The sequence below is a fragment of the Octodon degus genome, unplaced genomic scaffold (genome assembly GCF_000260255.1).
Source record: "Octodon degus isolate 3935 unplaced genomic scaffold, OctDeg1.0 scaffold00171, whole genome shotgun sequence".
Classification (NCBI taxonomy): Eukaryota; Metazoa; Chordata; class Mammalia; order Rodentia; family Octodontidae; genus Octodon; species Octodon degus.
This window is the reverse complement of record NW_004524747.1, coordinates 5,198,632-5,206,671: the sequence shown is the minus strand read 5'-3', so window position 1 is coordinate 5,206,671 and position 8,040 is coordinate 5,198,632. Positions and strand designations below refer to the sequence as shown.

At 37.9% G+C, this 8,040-nt stretch overlaps 1 pseudogene; it reads right to left on the bottom strand.

The window, feature by feature from the left end:
- Positions 1-5,654: 5,654 nt before the first annotated feature.
- LOC101571552 lies at positions 5,655-6,196 on the bottom strand (annotated as a pseudogene).
- Positions 6,197-8,040: the final 1,844 nt, after the last annotated feature.

The window sequence follows — 8,040 nt, the reverse complement described above, 5'->3', positions numbered from 1 at the left end:
GCATCCTTTGACTTTCAGCCTATGAATTTCTTTATAAGTTAAGTATTTTTCTTCTATATAGAATATTGTTGGATTTTGTTTCCTAATCCACTGTGTCAGTCTCTTTCTCTTAATTGGTGAATTGAGTCCACTTACATTGATTGTTATAATTGAGATGTGTTGACTTATAATTGACATGTTATTTACCTGCTATTGTTTACTACTTTTTCTCCTGTGTTTAATTGTTTGTCCTATTTAGTGGATTCCTTCTGTTCTTGTTGGTGGAGTTCTGATCATTTTGGTCCCTCTCTAGAACATCTTTCAGTAGTCTGTGCAGCATTGGCTTTGTCATCATGAAATTCTTTAGCTGTTCTTTTTCATGGAAGTATTTTACTTCTACATGAAATGTGAAAGAGAGTTTTGCAAGGTATAGTAGTCTGGGCTGGAATTTTTTTTCATAGAGGACTTGAAGTACTCTGGTCAATGCTGTTCTTGTCTTCATAATTTGTGAAGAGAAGTCAGATGTAATTCTGTTGGGTTTTCCTTAGACTGTGATCTGCTTCTTTTTCTCTAGCAGCTTTCAGTTTTTATTATATGTCTTTGTGTGTTTTTAATTGGCTTGAGGTTCCTTGGCGTTCTGTATCCTTCAATTACCTGGATGTCAGATTGTTTCCTCATATTTGGGAAATTTTGTGCTATTACTTCTACCCATATTCTTTTTATGTCTTTTGTAGTGACTCCTTCTTTCTTATTGATGCTTATTAGTCTCACATTGTTCATCTTTGTATCATCTTGCAGGTGATGAATTATTTTTCCTGCTTCTTAGCTGTTTTTAAGAGATCTTTTCTTACTTTTTCACTAGCTGCACCAGCATCTTCAAGATCTGAAACTGTCTTCACTTCACTCAAACGGTTTTTCAAGCTTGTGAATGAAATTTTAAGTTCCTGTATATCTCTTTGACCCTGCTTCATGCGATCTATTTCTTTCCTGTATTGCTCATTCAAGGAATACATCATTTTTCTAATCTCCTCTATTTTTTTATCAATGTCTTCTTAAGAAGAAGTTATTATTTCTTTTCCTGCAGTTTCTTTCAGATTGGGTTTCCTCCATATGTTTCTGTATTTGATTCTTTACTTCAGATGCTATGAATTCAGAGATTTCTTGTTTTATTTCAGAAATTAATTCTGCTCTGAGTTCCTCTATAGTTTTCTGCTGTTGCCTATGTACTTCCTTCCCTATTAATTCATACATTTCAGCTGAGCTTGCGTCCTCTACACTTGTTATGGGTGGCCTCAAGGCCTGAGATTGCATTTGCCTCCTTCCTCTGTCATTTCGTATAGCACTGACCTTTAACTTTTGGTGGAGAACTTTGGTGCATTTATAACCTTTGCACCTAATGAAATTCAGGTGCAAATCTATTAAGTTGGAGTTTATTCAGTTATGCCTGGTTTGGGTCTAGCTGTTGTGTTGAACTTCATTGTGCTGCAGCCCTTGGAAGTGAATCTGTTGCTCTGTTCTGGCAGAACAGTGAACCTGTGGTGCCCATCTGTTGTGCCCCTGGCCCAGGGGCACAGGGGAGTGCAGAAGCTCTCCCACACACTAGCCAGGCCTGAGCTTGGGCTGGATGTAGGGGGCCTCAGAGCATCGCAGATGTTCTCACTCACTGGGTAGGCTTGGGGGTGGGGTTCCGGAGGCCCTCATGTCAGAGGCTGGCCTGGGCTTGATCCAGAGAGGTTCAACCAGTTCAGGGGATTGCAGAAGCTCACCCCCACACTCGCTGTGTCTGAGCTTGGGTGGATGGAAGGGATGGAGGTTTCCAGAGAGAGAGCGAAAGAGCAGGATGGAAAGTTGGGCAAGGGAGATGGCTCAGTAGAATAAGCGCTTGCCTGTCAAGTGCAAGGTTCTGAATTCAATCTCGGTACTTAAAAAAAAAAGTGTCCCGAGAATGCTGATATATTGTATTTTGTATGGCAGTTTCTTATAGAGGATTTTGTATATAATTTCATTAGGGAGATTGACCTGCAGTTCTCTTTTTTGATTAGGACTTTCTTTGGTTATGCTATTAGGGTAATACTTGCTTTCAGGAATGGCTTTGGGACTATTGCTTCCCTTTCACTTTCTTAAAAGAAGTTGTAGGGGAAGGCATTAGATACTCTATATTTCTTGTAGAATTCGACAGCAATTACATCAGGATCTTGGCTTTTCTTCGTTGGTATGTTCTTTTTAAAATAATTTTATTGAGAAACAAAAAGCAATGAGACAGTTTCAAAACCAATTACTAGCACAATTTCAATAATTAATACATTTCATATTGTTGTCTTAGTGGTTTATTCATTGTACAAGATACAGACATGATACCCTGTCCACAAACATTATTAGACCAAATCTCTACATTCATTGAATTAAGAGAATGCTGCTGTATATCTATCCTAACTATTTTGAATATATAGATACAAAATGGTCATTCATTTGTATCCCCCTTTTTTGATTAGTTTTGTCAGAGAAGCATATTCCATTGTTATTTAAATATTGCAGGTACATGAATTCAGCAAAATATTCCAATATAGTCCAGTAGTCCATAATAGTAATGGGTTTTCCATGAGACTAACAATGTCAGAAGTTGTTGACTTGAGCCATTTACAGCTCAGCATATTAATATGGCTTTACTTTTTATAATTTTCTGCTTGATGGTTAAGACCAAGATAAAGCAAGACCTATATAACAAGAAATGTAACTTTTGTATCTGACAAGGTCAGTCAAATCCCCTCAGGATTTATCCTGAAACCCTGTACAACAGTTTGTAGTTTCTTTGTCAGTATCAGGCATGTGGATGAGTCATGGCCATTGCTTGACCAATTTGCTCTCTGTGAAAGCCTGAGAGAATGTTTTCTCTCCATGTGACTCTCCTTAGGCACACTATACAGCATCAATCACATTCCTCTGTGGCTCCATAATCTCCTTGATTAGAAAATTTGGGACACCTCTGAGTTACATGATGTTACAGTGTAGGTTCTCCTATGTCCAGAGTCTTCACTGACCCTGAAAGGCTAGGGCCAAAGTGTTGGCTGTCCTTGCAGCCCTTCTTTTTCTCTAATTTTTGGTCTGCAAACTTAGGTTGTTAACTTTTCAGGAGAGAAACTTATTATTATTACCCTGCAACATAGGCAGTTGAGCTTAACCTCACTATCTGTCTGAATATCAAACATCTTAGGCATAACATGGAACAGGTATTTTCCATCAGGTATTGATATCTTAAATTTTAAGTCACTACATAATATGAGGTTAAAAAAGTATTTAAAAATAGGAATAGACAGTGACATATTTTTACATAGAAATTTAGAGATATAAGGCAATGATCTTGAGAATCTTCATCATGTTTTTGGAAACAAGCAGTTAATTTTTAGGATTCTCACCCTGATTAACTATATATGTTGGTATGTTTTTAATCGTATTTTCAACTTCACTGACTGATGTTGAGATTTTTAGAATTTTTGTATCTTCTTGATTCAGCTTTGGTAATTCATATGAATATAGGAATCTGACCATTACATCTGTATTTTCCATTTTATTAGAATGAAATTCTTTGAAGTCTATTAATGATTTTTTATTTTTTAAAGAATGCAAAATAGTAAATAAAAAGGTTTAGACATAAACAAAAATTGCATTATACAAAGTAATAGGAACTTAACTATGGTTGCTGTATTGCATAATGGTATCTTCAAATTATTTGTTTAGCTTACCAGATATAAACCTGCAAAAGTGATTAAAGAAATGAAACAACAACAAAATGTTATAATAAATTAAAAAGCAAGAAAGAAAGAAAAAAATTAAGCATTAACTGCTTCTTTTAAAAGACCAGCACAAATCAGCAGTACAGTTATTCAAATTGTCCTGCATATATACATAAATATAACTTTTTCCCTTCTTTTGTCTTCCTCCTTATCCCAGTTTTTCTTTCCCATTGAAATAAATTCTTTCCCTTTCACAGAGATATAAATGACAAGCAAATATATTTGTGGTTGCTATCTCAGAGTTTTCTCTTAGTAGTGACCTTCTTAGTCTCTTTTGATCAGCCTTGAAATGCACTTTGTTGGCAATTAGAATTACCCCTAATTTTTCTCAGTTCTTATCACATGTAGTACTTACTGTTTTCCATCCTCTGATTTTCATTTTGTAAATTTGTTTTTCAATTAAATGTTTCTTGAATATAGCATATTGTTAAATCTTGTTTCTTGATCCATTCTATCAGTCTGTTTCTTTGGATTAATGAGGAGACCATTTATATCAATAGTTATAATTGATCTGTATTAGCTTATTGTTTATATATTATTTTCCTGTTAGTTACCTGTCTTTACCCTAGGTTTAATTGCTTGCCTTGCCTGGTGACTTCTTTCTGCTGGTGTTCTTGGGAATGTGGTCTTCATTATTTCTTTCTAAAATATCTTTCAGATTTTTTTTAGGACTTTTTTTTGCTACTGGGGAATCAAACTTGGGAACTGGACTATGCCTGACAGGTGCTTATGCCACTGCACTAGATCCTTTGCCCATTCATAATATTTTGTAGAGCTGGTTTGAGCATCATGAAATTGTTCAGCTGTTCTTTGTCATGGAATACCTTATTTCTCTATTGCTTTTTGATGGGTAGTTTTGCAGGGTTCATCAGTGTAGATTGGATGTTGCTTTCTTTCAGGACTTGAAATATTTCACTCCAAGTTCTACTTAAGTGCTTGTGCGGAAAAGTCTGCTGTAATCCTTCCTGATGGGATTTCTTTTAGAGGTGATTTGTTTATCTTCCCTAACAGCTTTTAGTATTCTATTCTTGTTCTGAATTTCTGGAATCTTAATTATTATATATGCCTTGCTATAAATTTATTTTGGCCATGGATAATTGGAGTTCTATATGCCTCATTTTTTTGTATGTCAACTTCTTTTTCCATGTTTGTGAAGTTTTCTGTCCTTACTTTTGTAAATAAATTTTTGTGGTGTGTGTACTGTTTCTTGCTTTTTCACTTATTCAGTTTTATGTTATTAAGCTTTGAATCGTCTTGCAGCTGTTGGACTCATAGTTTTCATGATACCCTCATATTTTTAAGAAACCTGTCTTAGGGCCATGGATATAGCTCAGTGGCATGAGTGCCTGCCTAGCCAGCACAAGGTCCTGAGTTCAATCCCTGGCACACACACAAAAAGAGATCTTTCTTAGGTCTGATATCCTGTCTACATCCTTGGTTCAGTCAACAACATGTACTTTCAGTGGAATTTTTAATCTCATGGATAACTGTTTGAATCTCTTTCATGGATGCCATTTCTTTCCTATTTTTTATGAGCAGAATATATTTATTGAGGGAAAGAAAGCTCCTGTCTGAGAGAGGGACAGGAGGGAGGCCCAAGCAGGTTGTCCCTGGGAAGTCTTTCCTATTTTGGACATTCATGGTTTCTATCATTTTACTAAGCTCCTGTACTTTTAAAACTATGCCCACTTTAGATTCATTAGGAAGGTCCTTATTTTGAATGCTATCTAGTTTCTTGCCAGTGAGATTCTTTCTTCTTCTTCTTCTTCTTCTTCTTCTTCTTCTTCTTCTTCTTCTTCTTCTTCTTCTTCTTCTTCTTCTTCTTCTTCTTCTTCTTTTGAAAACCATTTGTTAGCATTTTAATGAGCCCTTTGTCCAGTAGCTTCAAGCTACCTGGATACAGGCCACCCCAACACCCTTAATCTTCTCCTCAGCTCTTCCACTGAAGAATTTGGCCTTCACGATGACAGGCTGCTTTGGGAGCTTTCCCTTCCCAAGAACTTTGTAGTAGCCCGATCGCACATCAGTGATGGGAGCTACTCCAGTCTTGTTTTTGGCAGCATTTACTTGTGTCTGCTCACTGACCAATGTCCACAATTTATCAAGGTTGACAGTTGGGCAGAAGATCTGGTTTATCTTTCAGTGGTAATACCTCACACCAACCTTCCCAAAGGAACCTGGGTGATATTTGTCGAAGTTGATCCTGTGATGGTGCACACCACCATCATTACCCTGGCCTCCGGGGTGCTTCTGGTGCTTGTGAATGTGGCCATGGCCGTGGCTCACATGGCTCCAAAGCTTCTGGGTCTTCCTTAGTCTGGAGGGCATGTCGGTGGCCAAGACGAAAGGGTGTGAGATTATTTCTGATCTGATTTTCTCTTTAACTTCATTTTTTAAAAAAACTTCTGCTCTTAGCATTTAAGACAGTTCAGGTGAGTATCTTCTGTTTTTTTCTATCTTGTTGTTCTCTGAGCTTGTCCTGGGTGGGTTGGGGTTCTGGATTGAATTTTGCTTCTGTGTCCTGTCCTTTTGAATTTTTAATTTGTTTTCTGTGTTGATGCTTGTAAATTCCCTATTGTACATAGCTTTACCACTGGTATCAAGGATTCCTTAGGACATGTCTATTCCTCTGAGATGTCTTCCAATTATAGGAGTCTCTTGATGTTTGTATCTATTTCATGTTGTACCTTCCCAAATTTTTAGGGATAAGTGGTTGCTATCAATTTGGCTCAACACCCAGTCCTTTGGTACTGAATTATGGTGATGGTTATGACCCCAAACAATCATGGTGTTGTCATATAAGGAAGAACAGCTTATTGCAACAGGTTTGACACTCTGGCTAAAGTAGTACATTAAGCCATAACAGTAGGAGCAAGCACACCCCCAAGCAAACAAATTGTGGTACGTATTTATTTGTACCTTTAACCATAAGTACATGATCTGCAGTTATATAACAAAATACGTCATAAACCAGTAACTTTTATGCAATGAGTTTCCCTTTAGTTGAGTAATTTTACTCTGTGTATGTGTGTAGGATGAGGGACAATTCGGAGGGATAAGTGGAGAGTAATATAGCAGAAACAAGACTGGAGGCAAAAGGATAATCACCCACGCTTTGAAAATCAGGAGAAGAGAACAAGAGGGAAAGAATGAAGGAGAAAGCAAAAGTATATTGATATTTCCATGTTTTTTTGTGTGTGTGTGTGCTGGGAATTGAACTCCGGACCTTACCAGGTAGGCACTGTGCCACTGAGCTATATCCTAGGACCCAGAAAAAGTATATTGAAACAAATTTAAAAATCAGAGATAGCGTTCACTTGACTACATAAAAGAATCAAGAAAGAGAATCGAAGCAAGAGAAAGCAGAGGTGAGCAAATCAAACAACAACAATAACAATAATAAGAGGACACATAAAGGAAAATGAATGAAATAAAGAGAAAGAAAAAATATATAAAGTTCCCCTAGTATCCACAGTTCTGCTGTAGTTTCCAAATCAGAGCCCAGACTTGTGTTGAATAACCCTGCCAAGCCTGCTGTAGGATTAATGTTGGATGTGTGGCTGATCTTGGCCTCTGGATGCAGGGACTGGGGCCAGAGTCTTCAGCCAGTTGCTTTCTCTATATTCCTCAGCAGCCCTTCAACTCTTTCCTCTGTTTGTTTCTGTATCTCTTTCTTAAGTTGTTGTGGTGCCCTCAAAGACCCCTCAAGGGTGCTCCCTGTCTGGTATATAGTTGGTTCCCCTCAGTTTTTGCACAGCCTCCTCTTTTCCTCTTGCACTGGCATGTCTCTGTCCTCTTGTACTGCTAAGATGTGGTGGGGTACTGTGGGCTGACTCTCTGCTCCTGCTGTTGCCACAGAGACAGACAAGGCTGTTTGGTCTCATTTTGGTCTCTCTCCTAGTGGGAGGACTGCCAATCACAGTGAAAAGCTCCTTCAATCCCATACATCAACATCCCTCTTGAAAGCATGGAGCAGGAGGGGCCCTGCTGTTCCATTCATTACCTTCACTGCCACTGCCACTGCCACTGCCACTGTGGTCTCTAATCTTGTCCATAGAGTTACTAGTTAGCCATTTTGGTGCATGACAAAAAATCCTGGTGGCCTGTAGGGAAGGGAATGGTTCCCTGGATACACGTCTCTGTGTGTGCCAGTGAAATTTGTGGCAGGCTGCAGTGTCCTGAGGAATCCAAAGAACAAGGGCTTTATATCCCAAGTCTATGCTATGTATATAAGTCAGCTACACTCTTACAGTATATCTTTTTTGTTTTG